Source organism: Phascolarctos cinereus, unplaced genomic scaffold (genome assembly GCF_003287225.1).
Source record: "Phascolarctos cinereus isolate Bilbo 61053 unplaced genomic scaffold, phaCin_HiC Scaffold_8;HRSCAF=390, whole genome shotgun sequence".
NCBI classification, from domain to species: Eukaryota; Metazoa; Chordata; class Mammalia; order Diprotodontia; family Phascolarctidae; genus Phascolarctos; species Phascolarctos cinereus.
In genome coordinates, this window is record NW_027556291.1 from 63,495,287 (window position 1) to 63,520,201 (window position 24,915).

At 47.8% G+C, this 24,915-nt stretch overlaps 1 protein-coding gene across 3 annotated transcripts in view; it reads right to left on the reverse strand.

Annotated features, from left to right (window-relative positions):
- The window catches only part of STARD8 (StAR related lipid transfer domain containing 8), an 80,997-nt gene that overhangs the window by 46,043 nt on the left and 10,039 nt on the right, over positions 1-24,915 (reverse strand). The window contains exon 1 of one of the 3 annotated variants that reach the window (XM_020967251.2): positions 18,312-18,521. The exons of the other annotated variants lie outside the window; for them this stretch is intronic. The gene's annotated coding sequence lies outside the window, so the exon portion shown is untranslated. Of the gene's footprint in view, positions 1-18,311; positions 18,522-24,915 lie in introns of those variants that run through there. 3 annotated transcript variants of the gene reach the window in all.

The window sequence follows — 24,915 nt, forward strand, 5'->3', positions numbered from 1 at the left end:
TCATCAAATTCATACCTGATCCAGAAAGAGAAAGCAACTACAGCTCTGAAAAAGGTAGGGCTATGGGTAATAATGTTATAAAATCGCATTTTTATATCCTTCCCAAACCTTAAAAAAAAAAACTCACCAGAAAATAAAATAGGAAGGAAGAAAAAAATGCTTTCATTAAGCTTTCTAGGTGCTCAGCACAGAGATATGTAGTAGTGATATAGATACAAGTAAAACAAAGACAGCCCCTGTCCTCAAGAAGCTTAGATTCTAAAGAAGGAAGGAAGACAACACACGGAAGGAAGGAAGGAAGGAAGGAAGGAAGGAAGGAAGGAAGGAAGGAAGGAAGGAAGGAAGGAAGGAAGGAAGGAAGGAAGGGAGGGAGGAGGGAGGGAGGGAGAGAGGGAGAGAGGAAGGAAGGGAGAGAGGAAGGAAGGGAGAGAGGGAGAAAGGAAAGGAAGAAGGAGGAAAGGAAAGGAAAGGGAAGGGAAGGGAAGGGAAGGGAAGGGAAGGGAAGGGAAGGGAAGGGAAGGGAAGGGAAGGGAAGGGAAGGGAAGGGAAGAAGGAAAGGGAAGGAAGGAAAGGAAAGGAAAGGAAAGGAAAGGAAAGGAAGGAAAGGAAAGGAAAGGAAAGGAAAGGAAAGGAAAGGAAAGGAAAGGAAAGGAAGGAAGGGGAAGGGAGGAGGGAAGGGAAGGGAAGGGAAGGGAAGGGAAGGGAAGGGAAGGGAAGGGAAGGGAAGGGAAGGAAAGGAAAGGGAAGGAGGGGGGAAGGAAGGGAGAGAGGGAGGGAAGGAGGGAGAGAGGAAGGGGGGACAGGAAGGGGGAGAGGAAGGAAGGAAGGAAGGAAGGAAGGAAGGAAGGAAGGAAGGAAGAAGGAAGGAAGGAAGGAAGGAAGGAAGGAAGGAAGGAAAGGAGGAAGGGAGGGAGAAAGGAAGGGAGAGAAGGAGGGAGGAGGGAAGGAGGGAGGGAGAAAGGAAAGAAGGAAGGATGGATGGATGGATGAAGTACTTCTGTTACGTGACTCTCCTGGTTCTCCTCCTGTATGAATGATCCTTCTTAGTCTGGATCATCAGCCTTGCCATGTCCCAACTATGGGTGTAGTGTAAGACTCTGCCATGGGCTCTCTTCTCTTCTCTTTCTATATTCTCACTTGGTGAGAGAAGCAGCTAGGTGGTGCACTGAGTGGATAGAGCACTAGGCCTGAAGTCATACAGATCTGAATTCAAAATCACACTCAAACATTTATTGTGTGACCCTTGGCAAATTACTTGATCTATCTGCCTCAGTTTTCCCAACTGTAAAATGGGGATAATAACAACATCAATCCCCCAGGGTGGTTGTGAAGATCAAATTAGATATTTGTAAAGTGCTTAGCACAGTGCCTTGCACATAGTAGGTGCTTCTTCCTTTCCTTCCTTCCTTCCTCCCTTGGTGACCAGCTAGGTATAACAATCATCTCTATACATCTGACTCTCAGATATATAGTCTCAGACAGCCAGCCCTAGTCTCTCCCAAGCTCTAGTACCACATTACCAACTCCCTAGTGGACATTTTGAACTAGATAGCCCAATGACATCTCAAACTCAGCATGTTCAAGAAAGCTAGAAAGCTTTCCCCCAAAAGTCACGTCTTCTGCACTTTCCTATTTATGTCAATGGCACCACCTTTTTTCTAGTCGCCCTGATACACAATCTCTGTCATCCTCAATTCCTCACTCTCCACCATCACCTCAGATGCCAAATCTTATCATTTCTACTTATACACCTTCCACATCTGGCCTTTCTCTCTACTCATATGGCCATATCCTAGTTCAATCCCCCATCACCTGCTGCCTGGACTATTATGGCTTCCTAATTGGTCTCCCTGCCTCAACTTGCCCTCCTATTCAATATACTCCAGGGACTCCTTATTATCTCTAGGAACAAATAGAAATTCTTCTTCACACTCTGGTCTCAACCCTACTTTCCAGCCTTCTCACACATTACTCCATTCTCTAGTAGAGCCAAACTGGCCTTCCAGCTCTGCCCCATTCACAACACTCCAGCTCCCCTCTCAGTGCCTTTGCACCAGCAGACCTCCACATCTGGAATGCAATCTCCACTCACTTCCACCTCCTAGAATCCCTGGTTTCCTTCAAACTCAGCTCCAATGCTACCTTCTGCATGAGGCTTTCCTTTGTCTCCCCAGATGCTAATGCTCTGCCCCACAAAGTTACACTATCTGTTTTTTTGTGTATTTGGAGAAGTGTGTGTGTGTGTGTGTGTGTGTGTGTAGATGGGGCAGCTAGGTGGTGCTGCACTGGATAGAGTGTCCACCCTGGAGTCAGAAGGACCTGACTTCAAATCTGACCTAAAATACTTACTAGCTGTGTGACCCTGGGAAAGTCACTTAACCCTGTTTGCCTCAGTTTCCTATTTGTAAAATGAAACAGAGAAGGAAATGGCAAAACACTCTAATATCTTTGCCAAGAAAACCCCAGATGGGGTCATGAAGAGTTGGACACAACTGAACAACAACAAAATGCACACACACACACAGACACACACACACACACACACGATGGCTCCTCTACTAGAATTCTACTAGAATTCTACTAGAATGCAAGCCCCTGAAGTGCAAGGACTGTCTTTGTATCCTCAGTGTATAGCATGGTGCATGGTATACTTGTCCTTCTTTAACTCATTCTACAGATGAGGAAACTGACACAAACAAGGTAAAATGACTTGGCCAGGGTCACACAGCTAATACATGTCCAAGTCACATTTGAACTCAGGTCCTCCTGACTCCAGGGCTAGAACTCTATCCACTGTACCACTTAGCTGTAGAGACTTAATAAACTTTTTTGATTTATTGTCAATTTTCATCATAAAGTCATTTGGTCTTATCACAATGAGAACAGAGAATAGACTCCTCTTATGACAGAATGTTGAAATAAGCATTTAAATATGAAAATCTTGTGTTTTGGTTACAAGTGAATAAATAAGTATTTGAGGGGCTAGGTGGCGCAGTGGATAGAGCACTGGCCCTGAAGTTAGGAGAACCTGAGCTCAAATCTGGCCTCAGACCAAACACTTGGAACTTACTAGCTGTGTGACCCTGGGCAAGTCACTTAATCCCAATTGCCTAAAACAAATGAACAAACAAAAAACTGTTTTCCCCTGGACAAGTCACTTAACCCCACTGCCTAGCGCAAAAATACAAATAAATAAAAATAAGTATTTGATTTACCAAATATGAATTTTATTATCATTCACGACAATGTTTTCTACTATAGCTGTTATAAAAATAAAATAGAGATGGTGATTGGACCAGTGATTTCATTAATATAGTGAAGAAATTCCCTCTACCAATGCAAGTCTCCACCTTTTTTTCAACTTAAAGTCTTAGGGAATTGCTAGAGAACTGAGAGTTAAAGTGACTTGTCCAAGGTCACACAACCAGCAAGTACTAGAGAGGCAAGTCTTCCCAGCTCTGAGACCAGCTCTATCCACTCCATCAAGAACCTCTCATAAGACAAAATATTGATATTATTTTTTATTTTTCTTAATAATATTTTATTTTCCCCCAATTATATATAAAAACAATTTTTAACATTCTTTTAAAAAATTTTTTAGTTATAAATTTTCTCTCTTCCGTCTTCCCTTCCCCCCTACCTGAGATGGTAAGCAATCTGATGGAGGTTATACATGTGCAATCATATCGATTAATAATTAGAGCTGGAAAAGAATAATGAGTGACATCTAAGACACTCAGTTTTTGAGAAACATTTCACCCCAAAAAAAACAAGTCCACTCATCACATTAATAATAATATGATTATAGTTATAATTTTATAGACCATAACCATGAAAATTGTAAATGTCTGTGCATAGTTATTTTTCTTGTATGTTTAAGATTTGTGTTACAAAAACTATAAGTGGAGTAGCAAAAAATTTTTTGTAGAAAATGGGGCCATTATTGCATAAAGTTGGAAAACTTAGCTTCCAGACCATAGAGAAGATTCATGTCTACATATCATGAATATTTTCTTTCAAGAGAGAGTCGGGAGTCTCTGGACAGAGTGCCAAACATGAAAAAGTCTTAATTCATTATATTCAGGCAGAATATGACTGGTTACAGACTCAGTAGCCGTGTCTGAATCAAGTGTGTGTACAATTAGACTATCAAATTGGCAAAAACAAGGATAAAAATCAGTAAAAATGAGAAGAAACAACAAAAATCAAACTGACTAAAGAAGCTGGTGATGCCAAAATGGGAAATGAATAAAAGGACAGACATTGACACCAACTATCACCATTTCCAAAGGAAGTTTAAGCAATGCAAACCAAATGCCACGACAAGGAGCTCAAATGAACCTAGATGCGCCTCAGCCAGCAAACACATTATCTCTTTGTTGTGAGGAGAGATCTAGCAGTCTAGGGCAAAACCTGTTTAGAATATACACTCGTTTTACAAAATCTTAAGGACAGAGATGGTGGAAGATTATGAGCAGTGTTACCTCTAAAACCAGCTAGAAGCAGCAGAGGGAAAAAAGCAACTACCCAACACAAAGCTGATGAAAAAACCAATTAAAGGCAATTCACTCTGAACACATTTAAAGATTAAACTGGAAGGAAGAAATAGAAAAGATATGTAAAGATCTTTTTTGTAAAAACAAAAGAATGAAAACAGTTAATAAAGTAAGGAGATATAAAATATGCTCACGAAATGGCAATATACCAAAAAAAGGCTGATTAACAAAACCCATTAGGAGGAGCTAAAAAAAAAAAAACCAAAAAGGAAATTTCCTTCAAAATTACTATAGAATGCAGAAAAAAATATAAAAATATCTAGGAGTTAGCCTACCAATCAATACACACTCAAGATTCAAATGAATACAACTATAAAGCATTCTTTATAGAAACTGACGAAACAATGAAATCCATTTGGAGGAAGCAAAAGCCAAAAATCTAAAGAGAAATGACGAAAAAAGTAGAAACAAAGGAGCAGAGCAGTATCAGTTCTGAAGCTATGTTAGAAAGCAGTTATCCATCAAAACTATATGATACAGGTGAAAAAAAATGAACAAGCGGACCGAGTGAACAGACTATGTAAACAAGATCTGGAAGCAATGAGACGTAGTAAGAATGCTCAATGATGCCATGAACACAGACTGCTGGGGGAAGTGTTCCTCGGTTGGAAAGAATAGCTGAGAAAACCAGAGAGCAATTTGGCAGAAATTTGTTTTACACTAACACTTTATGCCATGTTTCAGAAGTTCCTAATGGATACAGTCAGTCCACGGGAATTTACTAAGTCAATTAACGTTTATTAGGTGCTTATAAGTGTTGGGGAGACAAAGAAAAGCAAAAGGCAGGCCCTGCCCTCAAGAAGCTCACAGTCTAACAGGTGAGACAACTTGCAAACAATTATACACAAACAAGACATAGATAGATAGGCAGACATATGCACATATGTTTGTGTATACAGAAGTGTACATATAAAAATATCTATGTGTGTGTGTATATGAGATAAATTGGAGCTAATCAACAGAGAGAAGGCTCTGACATGAAAGGGGGATCAGGAAAGGCTTCTTGTAGAAGGTAGGATTTTAGCTGAGACTTGAAGGAAACCAGAGAAGCCTGGAGGCTGAGATAAGAAGGGAAAGAGTTCCAGGTATGGGGGACAGCCAGTGCAAACGCCCAGAGTCGGGAGATGAAGTGTTGTGTATGGAAAACCAGCAAAGTGGCCAGTGTTACTAGACTGCAGAGTCCTTGGCAGGCTATAATGTGGAAAAAGACTAGAAAGGTAGGAAGGGGTCAGGTTATGGAAGACTTTATAAGTCTATCTGATCTTCAAGGCAAAAGGGAACCACTAGGTGACTCAGTAAGGTGAGATATACCTTAAATACAGACAATTACAGCATAAAAAAGAATTAGGAGAAGGGATAAAGGTCCCTTTCAGAACTATGGTTGCAGAGAAGATTCTTAAACAAGGATAAAAGTGATCATAAAAGATAAAACAGATAATTCTGATGATATAATATTCAAGAGATTTGGCAGGAACAAAATTAATGCAGCTAGAAGAAAAGTTGACTGAGAAAACCTTTTCATCTCAAATGTTTTTGATAAAAGTCTGATACCCAAAATACATAGCAAATTAACGGAAATATATGAGAAAAAGAGTCATTCCCAAGAGACAATGGGTCAAATTCAATGAAGGTCAATAAACATTACGTACCAATATGCTAAGTACTGTGCTGGGTGCTGGGGATATGAAGACAAATATGAAAATAGTTCCCATCTTTTTTTGTCAATTTTCTCCTGGTAGAGAAGTGGGACAGATACAACTGGATAGCAATATGAAGAGGCAAGCTTTAAGTCTTACCTAAGACACCTACCTACTAGCTCTTTGCCCTTCGGCAAATCACTTAACTTCTTAGTGACCCAAGCAGTCCAAAAAGGTGCCAAAGGGCTCTAGGTCTGCCTTGGCAGAGGTGGTCCACTCTCCCAGGAAGTTGCTACACCAATGAACCCCCATTTGGATGAAAATTGCCTCTCTGTGACCCAATATGGCTACAAGTCACAGAATCTCCCAGTCTCTGAGGAAGCAAAGGTGTGGTGGGTCATCCAAGATGGTGGTAGTGAATAGGCTCCAGCGTACTACCAGCAAAGAATTAACCACTAGATGTGGCAGAAAGGATGTCGCCCAAAAGATGTACAGCTCAAAAAGGAAGTGGGTCAGCCACATACTACAAGGGAAGAATGACAGAGAGATGGCCTGCATGCACCACCGGCATCCATGCATCACATATGAGAACTACAGCATGGCCCCCAGTATACTGGGGGGAAAATCAATGCGAGGGCACACACAAGAGGCACACAAAATGGGAAGGCATGGATGGATTGCGATCTCATCGCCCATTCTGAGGACAGGGTAGGTCCATCAAAGTAGTTTTCCCTTTCAGTACAACAGGAAAAGGTCTGGCCTTGGAGTCAAGATGACTTGGGTTAGAACCCTGCTTCCAACATTTCCTAGCTGTGTGACCCTGCACAAGTCACTTAACCTCTTAATCTGTTTCCTCATTTTTAAATGAGAATAATAATAGCTACAGATTGTTGTGAGGTTCAAATGAGAACATATATGGAGTGCTTTGCATACCTTCAAATACTTAAATAAATGGCAGTTATAGTATTTCACTGGATACCAGCTAGAGTTCTTCTGACTACAGCATAAAGCCAGTCTAGGAAGCAAGCTAGAAGACGGAATGAAACAGGAGCCATCTTTGCAAGGAAGATCTTGGGCAGAGAGGCCTGGCAACGGTCAGGAATGTAGAGGCTGGGGATTCTCTGGCTCCTTGGAGAGGGAAGAAGGTTGGTGGTAGAGGTCCCTTCCCAGAACCCTACCTGGCACAGGGAGAAATGGGTCACTCATTAACCCAAGGCTGAATGGGTTGGAGCAGGGTCAGCTGGGGCAGGTACATTTCAGAGGGGTGGGCCAAACCAGGTAGAAGCTAAGCCCGGCCAGTAGCTGTTTAAACCGACAAAAGACGCTGAGACTGTTTAATGGCCAAAGCGTGGCGGAGGGCAATTCTGGCTTTCATTTGAAGTAGGGAGCAGGAAAAAAGTCCTGATTGGGAATGCGACTTCTACAGCGAGTGATTTACCAAGCTTTCTCAATCAAAACACTGACCTCTAGTCATTGCCACCCTCCCCACCCCCAAATACAAACTCCAGATCTAGAGCTAGAAGAGCCTCCAGATGCCACCTCATCAATTTACAGATGGGGAAACTGAGGCCCAGAGAGAAGCAGTAAGTGGCCCTGCCTCCAAATCAGCACTCTGTCCACTATACCATGCTGTATCTGATGATATTCCAGAGAATATCAGCGCTGGAAGGAACCTTAGCACTTCAAATACTAAGCTAGAGCTGACTTGAGAACGTGGAATCTGAATCTGAGAACATCAGTCAGTCCAACACCTTGGGACAGTTGCCATTTTTTGCCCTTATGTCCCACATCAACAGCCATCATAGCTGCTGCCCAGCAGCCTGAATAAGAAATACCACACTCAGTTTTATCCAGGTCCCAGTCCTCCAGGGCCAAACGGCCCCGAGGATAAGCCCTGAAAGCCTTCACATACATTGCCGGTCACACACAGGCATCGTTGAGTGTCCCCAACACACCCAACAAGCCACCACACTCGCACATGAGCCCTATCAACAACACCAAGTGTCACCAATGGGAAAGGCAAGGCCGCCTCACCTACTGAAGACCCAGAAATTGACATTTTCACTCCCACATCCCTGGAGCTACCAGAAACCAGCAGGATTTCAGCAACGGGAGCGACGTTAGAGAGGAGGCATACGCAGCGCCCCCACCAAGGGCCATCAGACTTTGCCATCTGATTTGCCACTGAAACCTTTGAGATGTGGTACTCCCCATTAGAACGTAAGATCCTTGAGAACCTTCTTACATTTTTATCTATATTCTCAGAACTTAGCACATAGGAAGGATTTAATAAATGCTTTTCTTATTCAATCTCTGTTAAGTAAGAGAGTTAGCCTACCTAGTCCAAAAGGTACCACTCATCCACCCCATGCCTGTAAGATCCCCCTCACCACCATTGGCGAGCTGCAGCCACCCCCATGACCAGATGAGCCATCTCAGAGGGCTGAATCTATCTTGTATGTATCTAGTTGTACCCACATTGCCTGCTCTGGTTGAATGTGAGCTCCTTGAGGGCGAGGGCTCTTTTTGCCTTTCTTTTCATCCTCAGGGCTTAGCACAGTGCCTGGCACACAATAGGCACTTATTAAATGCTAGGTGACTTCACTGGATCTCTGTTTGGCCAAGAGTCAGGCCTGCCCAACCCCATCACTTGAGACTGAGCTATGTCTTCCCTTCTCCCTAAATCTCACCAGCTGAATTCGTGTGATCTGAGGGTCCCCTGGGAGCAGGCCTTGCTGGGTATGGGAAGCCTCTTTGCCTGAGTGCAGTCTCAGCTCTGCCTCCAGCCCAGGTCTCCGACACTGCTCAGGACCAACCATTAGGTTGTCCTTTTCAATGTCTGGCAGGAGTTTCCAGACTACTCTTGAGGGGGAGGGAGCCAGAGGACCCCAGGGACCTAAGGATGGCCTGTGTCTGTGTTCTGTATCCTTCCTGTTACCGCTAATCAACTGAGTCCAACCAGCGCTACTGAGGGAAGAGACAGAAGGACAGCGTGCCCCGATAAGCAGGGGGGACAACACTCCCAGGACAAAATTCAAGGACAAGATGATAAAAGACAATCAAGTACTGAAATGAAATCTAATTAGGCTGTGTGACCTTGAGCAGGCCATTTGCAAAATCATCTCTCGAGGGTCCTACCAGCGCTGACTTTGTATGATCTGGGGGCCTTCCCAGCTCTGACAGCTGCCATCTAGTATAACCTCCTCAATTTACAGATGACGAAACAGTCCCAAGGAGGGGAAGATGCCCGAGATCACAAAAGGAGTATCCCAGACAGGATCTGAATTCGGGTCCAATGCTCTTGCCACTGGCTCTGCCCTTTGGACAGTTGCTCGGCCACTTTACACAGAGGGTAAGTCATTTTGACTAAGGAGAGAACAGGGCAATGACGCTATAACTTGCCATCAGCCCAGATGGAATGGACTTGATATAAAGAAATCTTCTATAAAGTAGACCCCATGGGCCGAGACTCCCAGGGAGGGGCTGAGGGGCTCAGGACTTGGTCCTCTGGAAGCCATGACCTCTTTACCTTTGGTGTGTCCTGGACCCCTCCCGAGGCCATTGAGTCTGGGGAAGCCCACAGCCTCCCTCCCCAGAATTATGGGCTTACATACTGCAAAGAAAATATACAGGAGCACAAAGGGAAACGAAGTGTATTGAAACAGAGTGATCACCACACAAAAAAACCCAAATCCACAGAGTCCAGGTTGAGAAGTCTTGGTCTCAGGGTTGGAATGGCCAGAGGCCAGGCAGTTGGTTAATGGCCGTCCTCTGGAGGTGACTTTCAGGAGGTAGCTGTACAGCTCAATCATTAACTATGCTAAAGCAGGCCCCGGGCTCTGTTGGAAAGGGGCCACTTCCCCTCCCAAGGGCAGGCAGACAACAACTGGGCAGCTGGTCCAGGAAGGGGACAGCTTGGAGACTCTCTGTCTCTCTGTCTCTCTGTCTCTCTCTCTCTCTCTCTCTCCCTCCTCTCTTCTTTTCTCTCTCTCTCTCTCTCTCCCCTCTGTCTTTCTCTCCTCCCTTCTCTTCTCTTCTCTTCTCTTTTCTCCCCTCTCTGCTTCTCTGTCTCTGTTTCTCTCTCTTCCCCTCCTCTCTCTCTCCCCTCTCTCTTCCTCTCCTCTCTTCCCTTCTCTTCTCTTTTCTCTTCTCTCTCTCTATCCCCTCTTCCTCTCCTTTCTCTGTCTCTCTCTCACCTCTCTCTTCCTCTCCTCTCTTCCCTTCTCTTCTCTTTTCTCTTCTCTCTCTCTATCCCCCTCTTCCTCTCCTTTCTCTGTCTCTCTCTCGCCTCTCTCTTCCTCTCCTCCCTTCCCTTCTCTTCTCTCTGCTTCTCTCTGTCTCTGTTTCTTTTTCTTTCCCTTCTCTCTGTCTTTCTCTCCCCTCTCTCTCCCTCTCCTCTCTTCCCTCTCTTCTCTTTTCTCTTCTCTTCTCTCTCTCTGTCTCTCTCTCCCCTCTCTTCCTCTCCTCTCTGTTTCTCTCTCCCCGCTCTTCCTCTCCTTTCCTCTCTTCCCTTCCCTTCCCTTCTCTCCTCTGTCTCTCTGTCTGTCTCTGTCTCTGTCTCTTTCTCCCTCTCTCTCTCTCTGTCTTCTCTCCCCCCCGCCTTCCCCGTACCCATGAGACGGTAGGGCTTGGCACCAGGTTTTGTGGGAAAGTCTCTATAGACCTCACTGAAAGACACTCTTAGCCATGAGGTTAATTAGTCCAACTTGGGGCCACAAGTCATTCTTGGCCACTGACTTAAGCAATCTAACCAGCTTAGGCCAGATCTCCAGCTTCTTGTGGCTGCCCACACATAAACACACCCCAGCAGAGGAAGCAGAGGAGGGCTCTCTATTCTCCAGGAGAAAGACTGAATGGATCTTCCCAGGAGCCAAGGGAAGGCCTACCATCTTTAGATAAGACATGGTTGCTGGTCCTTGGACAGTAATGGACAATGGCGTCCAGTAAGGGGTAGGCAGGAGACATAGACCACCCACCCTGGAACTGGCTGGCCTCAGTTTCTTCCTTGGTTCTCAAAGCGAGCTACCATGGAGCAGTGAGGACCAGAGGGCATTCCCAAGTGCCCAGTGCCCACTGAATGGGGCAGGCAGATGAGAGCAGCACGGCCAGCCCCTCTCTCTTAGGGACCTTTTCTGGGGTCCTTTGGCAGACCCCTAGCATGCTTTCTCTGCTGGGGTGTGTTTATGTATGGGAAGCCTATGGGCTCCTTTGCAGAATCACAGTTTAGTACCTCCATACCTAATGGAAGGACATGCTAAATGAGGTTGGCGGTAATAAAGAGGGCATTTTTTTCCCTATCCAAGTCCATGGACTCCTTACAACCTCTATCCATTGCCTCCAGGTTTAGAACTCCTGCTAAAACCCAACTGTTCACCTCTGATTGAGGTTTACAGTTTGGGGAGCCAGGAGCCCCAGGCTCTACCCTTCATTAGCTGTGTGACCTTAGACAAACGACTCTCCCTCTCTGGGCCTGAGTTTCCTCCTTCGTAAAATGCTTGCACTTGCTCCACTCTCAGGAGCCTTGCAGCTGCCAATCCTATGCTTCTGGGAGGTAGGCATCAGTGCCTGTGTCCTGTCCGCTGCCCCCATCTGCCACACGCTTGCTCTGCTGCTGGATTCCGACTCCGGGATCGATTTTGGATCGGTCTCTGCAACCTGAACTTACGGGCGGCCTCAGAGTCTCATGGGAACATGTAGGCCTCACAGTCTTATTTACTGCCCACCCGATGTCTCCTGGCCTCCGAAGGGAGGCATTTACCACTCAACACCTACACTTACTGACACTAGAAAGGAGTACAAAGTAATGGCCTTCCAAGCCCTGCCATCAAGCCCAGCTCGGCTTCTCCACCTACTGCCTGGAGAACCTGCAATTCCTCCAGCTTCCTGCTCTGCCAGATCTGGGGGCGGCCTCTTCTTTGCAAAGGTGGGGGGCTATGGATGCGGAACATTATATGTTACATCAGCCTTTTTCCGTCTGTTGGGTTTTTCTCCTCTTTTTTATTCTTTCTTATAAGAGATGGCTCTGTAGGACAGAGACAGGGGTAAAATATATGGCTAAATGTGAATGACAAAAACACATGATACAGGTAAAAATTTATTTTTAAAAAAAGGGATTGGGGGCAGCTAGATGGCTCAGTGAATACAGCACTGGCCCTGGATTCAGAAGGACCTGAGTTCAAATCCAGCCTCAGACACGTAACACTTACTAGCTGTGTGACCCTGGGCAAGTCACTTAACCCCATTGCCTAGACAAAAAAAAAAAAAAGGGATTGGACTAGGTGATCCCTAAAGTCACAGGATTTAATGCCCTTAGAAATATCCCCTCCTCCCTGTACAGATGGGGAAATAGAGGCCCAGAGAAGAAAAATGACTTCGGATCTCAGATTTAGAGATGGAAGGGACCTCAGAGGCATCTAGTCCAATCTCCTCATTGTACAGAAGAAGGAAACTGAGGCCCAGGAAGACTGGCCCAAGTCACTTGCTTGAGGTCATACAGCTAGTAGGAGGCGGCAGAGTCGGAATTGGAAGCCAAGCCCCAACTTCCAATACAGTTCTCCTTCTAATCAACATTCTGTGTCTTTCTGCCCTATGAGGTCCTAGACAACTCTGAGACCCTCAGGTTCTGTGTGGGAACTTTCCTGGCTTTGTAGGAAGTCTGCACACCCCTGGCGGGAAGAGAGAGCCGGTAAGGGTTTGCTCCTGAATGTGAGAGGAAGCCCCAAGCTGAGCCAGAATGATTAGAGGACACGCTAGGAAAAATGTTCATCCAGGATGCATCCTGTTTTGCTCGGAACTGGCCTCAGAGGCTGGGGGTGGGGAGGGAAGGGGAGGAGGAGTGGGGAGGGCCTGGTTAGACTATGACCTCCAGGAGCTCAGTCAGTCAGTCAACGAGCTTTTAAAGTTAAGCACCAGGCTGAGAAAGTCCACCAGGGTTTTACAAGCACCCTGGGTACCGGGGCACACAGAAAGGTTTCAAATTCCCTTTTCATGCTGGAGAAACAAAGTCCCACAGAAATTCACAAAGCAGCGGCATCAAAATACTCACAAAGGTCCTGTGTCCACCTAACACTTAACATACATATTGGAGCAGAGAAGCTGGCCCCCAAAGGCATCCCACAAATGAAGGGGATAGACCAGGTGGAGAGACAAAAAGAGCACTGGCCTTGGAGTCAGGAATATCCAACCCCAGACACTTACTAGCTGTGTGATGCTGGACAAGTCACTTCCTTGCTGCCTGCCTCAGTTTCCTCAACTGTAAAATGGGGATCATAACAGCACCTACCTCCCACAGTTGTGAGGATCAAATGAGGTAATATTAGTAAAGAGTATAGTACAGTTCTAGGCACACAGTAGGTGCCATATAAAGGTTTATTCCCTTCCCCCACCCAGCCCCCTCAACATTCAGTGTGTTAGTGAACCCAGCCACAACGGCAGAGAGAACAGTGGACCTGGAGTCACCATTTACTCGCTGCATCACCTTGGGCAACGTAACTCTTCTTCTCTGGGTCTCAGTCTCCTCATCTGTAATGTGGGGAGAACATTTGCCATAGCACTGGATGTAAGGCAAGTGCTTTATAATCTACTCAGCAATGTGAGCTCTCCTGGATCTACATTCTAGGGCTGACTTTGGATTCTCCAAGGCCCCTTCCATCTCGGATCAGCGTTCTATACTGCCGGTTCTCTTCCCACCCTTTTAGCTAAAACATCTTTTGTTCTAAGGGCCTTTCCAGCCCTCCTCCAAACAAGGGCTCTGACAACTTCTGATCACACACAGAAGGCCCCTTTCAATCAATGTCCATGGTACAGTGGGAGGAAGAACACGGGCCTGAGAGAAAGAGGACCTGGATCCCAATTCCACTTTTGATACTTACTGCCTCTGCGACCTTAGGCAAATCACTTCCAGTCCCTGATCATATTTCCTTATCTGTAAAATGCTGGGGTCGGATATTATAATAGGAATTCCTTTCATATATACATTGGAAAAGATGGCCTCTCAGGTCCTTTCCAATATCAACTTTCAGCTTCTCCAACCTTGGAGGTCCCTGAGCTCTGGATCTAAGAGCTAATGTGTGACCTTCCTCCTAATTTCCCTAATACTGTCGAGGGCACTGCACAGTCACCCAGGCTCACAACTCCTTACTCTCTCTTCCCCCTCCCTCGTGTCTATCTCCTGCCAAGCCCCCGTCACTTTTACCTTCTCAACATCTCTTAAATATGCCCCCTTCCTTCCTATGACTTGCCCCCGTCCTGGTGCAGGCCCTCATCACCTCACCCTTGGCCTATTGTCATAGCCTGCTGGTGGGTCTGCCTGCCACAAGGCTCTCCCCAATCCAGCCCATTCCCCACCAGCTGCCAAACTGACCTATAAAGTACAAGGCTGATCCTGTCATGCCTGTACTCTACAACAGCAATGGCTTCCCATTACCTCCAGGATCAATTATGAAATCTTCTGCCTGGCTTTGAAAGCTGACCCCTTCCTACCTTTCCAACCTTCTTACGACTTAGTCCAAGTCCTTTGGAAGCCAGTGACAGTGGCCTCCTTGAGGTTCCTTCCACAAGATTGCCATCTCCCACCTCTAGATATTGTCCCCCACACCTCCCCGCCCCATGCTGGAATGCTCTACCTCCTCTTCTCCCCCTCCCCTCCTGGCTTCCCCGGCTCCCTTTAGTTCCCACCTAAAATCCCACCTTCTCCCAATCCCCCTTAATGCTACTGCTTTCCCTCTATTAATCAGCTCCAACTGACCCATCCTCAGCTTGTTTGTACATAATTACATGTTGTTTCCTCCAACTAGATTGTGAGCTCCTTGAGGGCAGGGACTGTCTTTTACCTTTCTTTGTATCACCAGAGCTCGGGCACCTTCCTGGTGCAGAGTAGGTGCTTAATAAATGTTTGCTGACTTGACCTTGGGCAAGTACTTCCTCTCCCTGGGCCTCAGTTTCCCCTTCTGTAAAATGAGGAGTTGGACTCTATGGTTTATGGTTTATAAGGGCCCTAATATGGAAGACTTGTTCAGTGCTGACCCCACGATTTATAAGTTTGTGTGGCCTTGGGTGAGTCCTATCTGGGTAAATCACTTCCCTTCAATGGGCCTCAGTTTCCTCCTCTGTAAAAACCCCAGAAGTTGACTTAGACGAGCTCAAAAGTCCCTTCCAGAGCAAATATTCTGGGAATCTAAGAGGCCTCACTTCCAGGCCTCAGTTTGAAGCAGGCAGGAAGGCGGGGGGACTGTGTAACCTAGCCAAAAACAACCCCAAGAAACCTGCTCCTGAAACACATCCACACTCTTGCTTTGCTCCAATCCCCTCCCAAGCCTGACCTTTCCTTCCTTCATTCCAGGAGATGAAAGCAAGGCCCAGAAGGCAGCCTGGGGCGGGGAGTGCAGACCACAGGGGTCTCACAGTAACAGGCTTGAAAAGAGCACATGGGACCCGGGGACGCCCTTTCTGGAGAGTCAACTGACTTCAAGAAGGACCCGGCCTCTATGTGCTGGCTCCAGGGGAAGGGAAGTGGAGTGTTTTTGTAAGGCCTGCAGTAACCCAGCTGAGCTGGGCCCTCGGCCCTCCCCTTGAAGGCTGTGTGGCTCCCTGCCCCCAGCTTAGTTTCCACCTGATTTGGTTTCAGGACAGTCTCAAGCTCTTCCATCTGCATAGCTTGTCTCGGCCCAAGGGTCTCAAAGGGAACCCCTTTCCTGCAGGGCAAGGGCAGAGGAAATCGGCCAGGGAAAGTGAGGGGACCAAAAAGGATGTGGTAGTCTGAGCCATGGGCTGTCACAGAACTGCTGCTCTGATCCAGCCGCACTGTCCCCCACCTCTTCGGGCCTGCTGCTGCCACTGGCTCCTGGCTGACCTTGGCCAAGTCTCCCAGAAGCTAGGGGAGGACAGCGAGCAATTCCTCTGAGATTGAAGTCGGCCGAGGAGGTCAGAGGAGCCTAGATTTAGAGCCCCAGAAGGGGTCAGCTCTCTAGTCTAAACCCTCCATTTTACAGATGAGGAAACTGAGGCTGAAAGAGGGAAAGTAACTCAGGCAAGGTCCCAACTAGGTAGAAATCGGCAAAGTCGTTGCTCTGAACCCAAACTCCCTTGCCACCCCAGGCAGCACTAGATCACATCCTTTCCAACTCAGAGATTCTCTGGAGTCACTTCACCCTGAGCCTCAGTTTCCTCATCTGTAAAATGGGGGGGCTGGATTAGACAACACAGTACTCCCCTTCACACTCTGGCCCAGCTGTTCCTCACCCAGCATGCCATCTGTCTTGGGGCTTTTGCATAGGTTATGTATGCCTCATGTACTCAGTACCCATCCCTACCTCCTGGGGTCTCTCATTTCCTTCAAAGCTCAGCTCAAACCTCAGGCCTTTCCTGATCCCCCCCCCACTCCTCCCCCCAGTGGCTAGTGCCCAACGAACGCCCACTCCCCAAATTGCCCTGCATTTATATGCAGATAGACATTTCCCCCCAACATAAAGTAAGCTTCCCGAGATTTTGTCTTAGGAGATTTTGTCTTGGCATGGCAAGCATCAAGTACATAGTAGGTGCTTAGTAAGTGCTCATCCTCTCCAGGGACAGATGATCCCTCAAGGTCCCTTCCAGCTGATATGAGATTTGGTGAGCATGTAGGAAAGCCATGTTCAGGGGTTTCTTGCTGTCTAGCTCGGTGAGAATTTAAGCAGCTAGGGGAGGTGATTTCATTTCATTCCCTTCTCTGGTAATGGAAGATTGCTGAATGTGGAATCAGGAGAGAGCTCGGTTCAAATCCTGTCTCAGAAATTTGCTACCCGTGTGACCTAACCCCTCTGAGTCTCAATGGCCTCATCTGTAAAAGTTAAGGTTAATAACAGCGTTTTATTCATTCCAGCATTTCCCGGAGCCCCCCCCCAAAAAAAAACACAACAAAGCGGCCACTGCTCTGGGGGGAATTTATATTCTACTGGGGGGAAAACATAAAGGGGAGTGGGGGGCGAAACAGATACAAACTATTTCCGGAGGTGAGAATCAGGACGGGCGTTTCGATGAGAGGAGGCATTTCAACCGACCTTTGAAGGAAGCCAGAGATTGGGGAGAGCAGAGGTGAGGAGGAAGTGCATTCCGGGCACTGGGGCCAGTGTATGCAAAGACATGGGGACAGGAGATGAAATCTTATGTCCAGGGAACAGCAAAGAGGCCGGTTTGGGTGGAATGTAGAATCCCGAAGAAGAAAACTGGGTATTAAGTAAGCCCGGAAAGGGAGGCTGGGGCCAGATTGTGAGGGGCTTTTTAAAAGCCAAACAGAGGTGTTTGTATTTGATTTTGGAGGCGAGAGGGAGCCACGGGAACTTCCTGAGCAGGGGAGTGACAAGGTTGGACCTATGCTTTCAATTTCCGTTATTATTATTATTCATGCTAAGAAATTCCCAGATGCTTCTCAGAAGGGGAGAGGAAGAAAACATTTCTGTCCTGGCTAGCCACACACTGAGTCCTTAACCAGATACCTTTAAAGCAGGGGGTTTGGGGGAGGGGCAGGCAGGATGGGGGTGGGTAGAGAATGAAGATGGACTCCAGTCTAGATTCCTCCCCTCTACCCCCCACCTAACTTGCTTCTGCTGGGGGAAGGGGGTGGGGAGCGGAGATGTCACTCGTAGACCTGGCAGAGGCCCAGTGAACTCACTCCATGCTGGGCGAGCGGACTAACCTCACTCCCACCTCCGCCCTGCTCCAGTGTCTTTCCCCTGCTCCAACCCCAAGCTCTGGAAGACGATAGCAGATCTCGGGCCAGAGGGCTTTAAGAAATGCACCCGCATTTTTGGGTCATTTATGAAGGCACCTCTTCCAGGAAGCCCGTCTTACAAGAGATCTGAGCGGTCCCTTCATTTGACAGATGAGGAAACTGAGGCCCAGGGAGGGTAATCCCTAGTCCAAGGTCACACGGCTCGTGATCCAACTGGGATCCTCGAACTGACCCGGTCCAGGGAGACCGTCTTCTGCCGGCCCCGAGCCGAGTCGGGAGCTCCGGAGCGCTCAATGCCAGGCTCTCTCCGAAAGCGCTCCCGAGGGCGGCAGGCGCGCGGCAAACGCGCGGCGGCTGGAAGGCGCCCCCTGGCCAGGGTCGCGTCCGGCCCCCGGGGCAGCGCTGGCTTACCTGGAGGCAGCGTCGGGGTTCTGCCCGGGGCTGGGTCCGGGGAGCGCACGCTGCTGCTACTCTGCGAGCGGAGGCGTCGGAGGAGGCCCCAGGGGAGCCCCGCGGGGGTGGGGGCCAGCCGAGCCACGGCCAAGGCCACCACGGGGCTCGCGTCCGTCGGCCGGCGCGCTCCTGAGAGCCCCCCACTCCGCGCGCAGCCCGGGGGCTCGGCTGGGGCCGGGGGGGGGGACAGCGGGGAGATCTCCGCGGGCCCCGCCCACCCCTGGATGCACTGGCCAATGAGAGCTGAACTCGGCCGCTGCCCGCCTCCCTGGAAAGGGTTTCAAAGTGAGGAGGGGGGGGCTCCTGCCTCCGGCCTCCACCAATGGCCGGGCAGCTGCGGATCCCTCGTGTCACACAGCGAGGAAAAGAGGGGAGGGGAGGGGACTGGAGAGGGCGGCCGAGGGAGAGAGGGAGAAAGCTAGAGATGGCCCGAGGGGATTGCCCAGGAGGCCAGGCATACACCGGGCCACCGAGGTCTCAGTGGGGCAGGCTGAACTGGGGTGGGACCGGGACGCCCACCGATCGGGCAATCAACACGCATCTGTTAAAATGCCTCCTGGGTGAGAGGCGTAGCCGAGGCTAACGAGCCGTCCCGGGAGCTAGCAAGACCAGGGTTCCCAGCGTGACTGTAGGAACCTGGGCAAGTCACTGGCTACTGTCCTCTGCTCCTGCCCAGCAGGAATCTCTCCGTGCCCCCAGCAGCCCTCTAAATTGTAGGGCAGATGCCAATTTGCTTTGTGTACAGGGCGTTTCCCTCTCGGGAGTTCCCTATACCAATGAAACCACAAATCTGATTCTGCTCCCCTTCTCCCCCTTCAAAACCACACTTTTAAAAATGCCCTAAACTCTAAGAATACGAAGACAAAACGAATCTGTCTCTGCCCTCAAGCAGCATATATTCTACTCAGAGAAACAATATTTATCGATCATGAAGCATTTATTAAGCCCCTACAATGAACCAGACGCCAAGAAAGAAAGGGGTGGGGGAGCGGAGGCTCGGAATTGTACACATCTTAGCGTATCCGAAATAAAACACAAGATGATTTTTTTTAAAGGTTGAGGAGCTAGTGCCTCAATTAGTGCCTTAATTAGTGGTAATTAGGGATAGGCGACTAGAACGGTGATATCATTAACATCCCCGACTTCCTGGATGAGGAAGCTCGTTCTAGTGAGAAGGTGGATGGCTTCCTTCTCTTCAACTGATAGTCTAGGTGAGTGGCTAGGGCACTGAGAGGTTAGGGGGACTTGCCCACCGTCACACAGCTAAAGACGGGGCAGAGGTGGGACCTGAACCAATCAATGCCTCCCTGGCTCTGGGGGCCAGCTTTCTGTTTTACAGTGGCCTTTCTTTCATTGATTAATAAAGCCATCTCAAAACACGCCCCTTGATTGCTTTAAAACCCGGGAGGAGAGTGAATAAGGAAAACGAGCCAGTGTCGGGTAGAGAAGGGTGATGGCCCTATCTGAGTCTCCCTGTGAGAGTGGTTGTTACTGGTGGGGGGCTCTTTAGGGATCATCAGCCGGAAGCATTGCTGCTGACAACATCCTGGCCTGCTTCCAACCAAACAGAACCCTTGGACAAAGTGACCCGACCGCAGCAGTCTTGGAGGGCCCTGCTAGCCAAGTGCTTGGGGCACAGATTAGGGTTGGCAGCCGGTTTAGGGGAACTGACTGACTCAGCAGGCAGAAGAGTGGAAAGAACTTGGCCACAAAGGGGGAGCCAGGTGATGTTGGCCAAGTCGGTCCCATCCTTCCCTGGAGATCTGGAAGTTTGAGAAAAAGACCCTCCACCTGCTGCGCCGGGGGAGCGTCAATCCCATCGGGAAACCTGGTGCTAATTAGTCGCCCCGTACTGGAGGTGAATGAATGAATGAATGAATGAATGAATGAATGAATGAATGAATGAATGAATGAATGAAGATTTAGTGTTTACTATGCAAAGCAAGGTAGTCCCGTGGTAAGTCTTTCAAGTTGATTTCCTCATACGTCCTTCCCCCGGCTGCTAGAGTTAGCTGCCTCAGGCAAAGACCTTGACCATGAATCCTAAGATCACAGAATTAGAATTAGGAGGCACCTTGGAGGCCACTGAAACCCAACTTTCTCATTTAACAGATGAGGAAACTAAGGCACACAAAGACCAGTTTGAGAGACCTGGGATCTAATTCTCACGGAGCTAATAAGCATCAGAAGCAGAAGCAGAACCCAGGTCTCTCTGGACATCAAGTCTGCCTGTGTCTCCTGTCCAGAGAATGCCTTTCACATCTATCTGTGGTTCCTTGGTGCCAACCTCAATGCCCTGTACATAACAGATACCCAGCCACCAGGCTCAAATTCTAAGTCATCTTGGATTCCTCTATCTTCCCCTTATCCCACCCCTGCCCCATCCATCCCATTGCAGAATCTGGGGATTCCAGAGGTGGTGTAATAGAGAATGCACTGGCCTTGGAGTCAAAAATACCAGGTTCAAATCCTGCCTCCGACCTGAGCTAACCGAGTGACCTTGAGTAAGTCCCTTTCCTTTCCTGGGCCTCAGTTTCCTCCTCTGTAAGGGGCTGGACTAGATGGTCTCTGAGGTCCCTTCTAGCTCTAGACCTCAGATCCTGTGATCTCAACTCCCATCTTCTCTTCTCGTGCCATCCCCCCTCCCATGCTAATACAGGCCCCTCATTACCACCGGCCTCCCCTAGCCATCCTCCCCAAGCCAGATAATAATCTTCTTCATATGCAGATCTGATGATATCACTGCCCTGCAATTGGGTACCCCAGGCACGGTTTGGAAATTGTAGGCCTTGTGGGTTACTGCTCACCAGTCTTCACTGGAACATATGCAATTTTAACATCCCAAAATAAATATCTGCAGGCCATGGAAAGTGGAATTTTCTGGTATTAAAAAATGTGTACATTTATTTTTTTAAAAAGAATATGAAAAGGCATCCCGACTTACATAGATACTCCCCCACACACACATACACACCCGACTTCCCTTCTTACACCTACCCCTGGGCCTGCCTTTGGTTCCCTAAACACTGTTTATGTTAGGTCCCTCCATGTCCCCAAAAACCATGTCCCCAAAAACCACTGCCTACGGGATAAAGTAAGCTTCTTTTCCTGGCATTCAAGGCCTCCACAATCTAGCTCAACCTACCTTCCCGGCCTGATCTCACACTACTCCTGTCCAAAGAAATGTATGCTTCAGCCTAACTGAATCCTTCTCCATTTCCCATCTCCCAAACTCATCACTCAACTGCCCCCCTCCCCCGGGCCACTGCCTGGGTCCTCCCCAATGCCTGGAATCCCCTCACTTCCTCCCCCTCCCATCTCCACCAGATGAAATTCTCCAAGAAGTCTTCCTCACTTCTCTCAGCTGGGAGTGATCTCCTCATTTGGTGAATTTCCACAGCCCTGTGTGTGTAACCCTGTTCTAAGAACTGACACATCTTGCCTCTGTTCTTGTTTGACCCTTCTGTAAGTTCAATGAAGCCAGGTACTCTCCCTGTCTCATCCATCTCTGTAGCAAAAGTGCCTGGTAGAGGAGCCTGCACACAGTAGGCACTCAATAAATGTTAGGGGGAGGGACATTATTAATAATAACTGACATTTTAGAGAGTACGCTAGGGTTTGCAAAATACTTTACATCTGATTTATCTCATTTAATCCTAACATTTACAGTCTGGTGATATGCACTTATTGTTATTATCATCATCATCATCATCATCATTATCATCATCATTATTGTTCCCATTTGACAAGGGAGGAAACAGCAATTCTGGAGGTCTCACAACTAGCTGTAGAAGTGTCAGGATTCAAATCTATGTGTCTCTTATGTGGTCTCCAGCCCCTGCCCCTTTGCCAGATCCAAACCAGGGCAACAGACTGCCTCCCGCCCCCCTGCACCCCACTCTCCCATCCAGGAAGCTTCGTTCTGGCTGATGATTACAGGCTAAGGAAGTGAACCCTGCCTCTAAAACCATCTGGTGCCCAGACACAGGTCCCTGCCCCTCACCACTAGGCCACCTGGCCAGGCCAGGCCAGTGAGATCCCAACAAGGACTCACCCCATCCCCCACATATGGCCTTCCACCTTTTTACTCAGGGAATGATCAACTCTGAGTGAGGCCTGGGGCTCAGCTGCCCTGGTCCCTGGGAAGGGGGTGACTAGTTACTGTCCTCTGGCTAGCACACTCCTCTTCCCACTCCTCCTCCTCTTCCTCTTTCTCTTCCTTCTCCCAGAATCCCTGGGATTCAGAGTCGCAGACAGCCTAGGCAAAAACTGACTTTCCCTGCTGCAATACTCTACTCCTTCATAACCATCTATGTCAGCCGGACCCTTCCCATGGCTTCATCCTGCTGTTCCCCTTATTTCTGGTGCACCCTCTGGAACTACTATTAGATCCCCTTAAGAAGTAGACCCCCATTTCATGAATAACAACAATAATAATAGCTATCATTTATATAGCACCTACTATGTGCCAAGCACTGGGCTAACCATAATACTGATAGTGTAACATTTTTACATAGCACCTACTATGTGCCAAACACTGGGCTAACCATAATAATAATAGTGTAAGATTTTTGTATAGCACCTACTATGTGCCAAACACTGGGCTAACCATAATAATGATAGTGTAACATTTTTACATAGCACCTGCTATGTGCCAACCACTGGGCTAACCATAATAATAATAGTGTAACATTTTTGTATAGCACCTACTATGTGCCAAGCACTGGGCTAACCATAATACTGATAGTGTAACATTTTTATATAGCACCTACTATGTGCCAAACACTGGGCTAACCATAATAATAATAGTGTAAGATTTTTGTATAGCACCTACTATGTGCCAAACACTGGGCTAACCATAATAATGATAGTGTAACATTTTTACATAGCACCTGCTATGTGCCAAGCACTAAGCTAATCGTAACAATAATAATAATAATAATAAGCTAACATTTATATAGTACTTGCTATGTACACTGTGCTAAGCACTTCCCAATTACTATTTTCATTGACCCTCACAACAACCCTGGGACATAGGTACCATAATTATCCTCATTTTACAGCTGAGGAAACTGAGGCAAACAGAGGTTAAGTGACAAACAACTAGTAAGTGACTGTGGCTAGTTTCAAACTCAGGTCTTCCTGACTCCAAACCCAGCATTCTATGCACCTCCCAGAAGACACTGCATCCCTGGCCACTCTCTACTCTCTTGCCCCCTAACACGCTGTACCTGGAGGAGTCTCTGTGATTTTTGCCTTCCAGCCCCTCCCTCTGTAACCATCACTCAGTAATCTCACCCTTTTTTTTTTTTTTGGCTAGGCAATGGGGTTAAGTGACTTGCCCAGGGTCACACAGCTAGTAAATGTTATGTGTCTGAGGCTGCCTTTGAACTCAGGTCCTCCTGAATACAGGGCTGATGCTCTATCCACTGCACCACCTAGCTGCCCCTAATCTCCCTCTTTTTAAGCTCCACCCTATCTCTCTTCGTCCCCCTATCCAGATCCTAGGGAGCTATTCACTACCAGCCCCCAACTCACTGTCTCTTTTTTCTCAACGGGTTCAGTACTGGCCTCCCAGTCTTCCTCTCCCCACTGAGCCCTAAATCCTTAAAGACTGCCTCAAATACCCTGGTCTCCAGGTCCACTGACCTCCTCAGCAGCCATGACATTCACACTCCACCCCAGCCACAGAGAGATTACCCTTGCTTTATGGTGCAGAACTCTGAAATTCCTTTATCTGACCACAACCTCCAATCTTTCCATCTTTCTCTCTGCCTTATTGCTTCCTAGGCGGCAGCTGAGTAATATAGCAGATAGAGTGATGGGCAGAGAATCAGGAAGATGAGTTCAAATCCCAGCCTTGGAAATGACTAGTTGTGTGACTCTGGGTCACCCAATTTCCCCAACAGTAAAATGGAGATCCTAATAGCACCCACCTCTCAGTGGTTAGGAAGATCAAATGAAATAATATCTGTAAAGTGCTTGGCACTGTGCCTAGCACATAGTTGGTGCTTAATAAATGCTTATTTCCTTCCTTTCCCCCTTCTCTCCTAATTGTCTCCCCATTGCAACTTCCAATCCTTCCACCCTTCCCTCTATCCATCACCTCTGCTCTGGCCTACCTTTCCTCCCTTTAACCAGTTCAAATCCCTAGTCCCCTTGTTTTAGCACTTCTCATTCCTTTCCAAACCCCAGCTCTGGATAACCTCCACCATCTGCCTTATCCACCCCTACTTCTGAGCTGCCAAACTCCAAAGGAAGAAGTCCCATGACTCTGTTGACTATGTTCACTACAGATTTGTCCTATCTGATCTCAATGGAGCCATCACTGGGGTGGCAGCATCCTTTCCCTCTCCCTAGGCAGGATCTGAACCCAAGTCTTCTGAAGTCCAGTTTCCTAACTAGGTTCCACTGCTGCCACTTAACTGCAAATATTCTTGCCAAGGTCACCGGTGATCTCTTTATCGTGAAATGCAATGGCCTTTCCTCAGTGCTCTTCCTCCCTGAGATCTCTACAGCTTTTATCACAAAGGACCATCCTCTTCTCCTCGGTTTTCTGGGA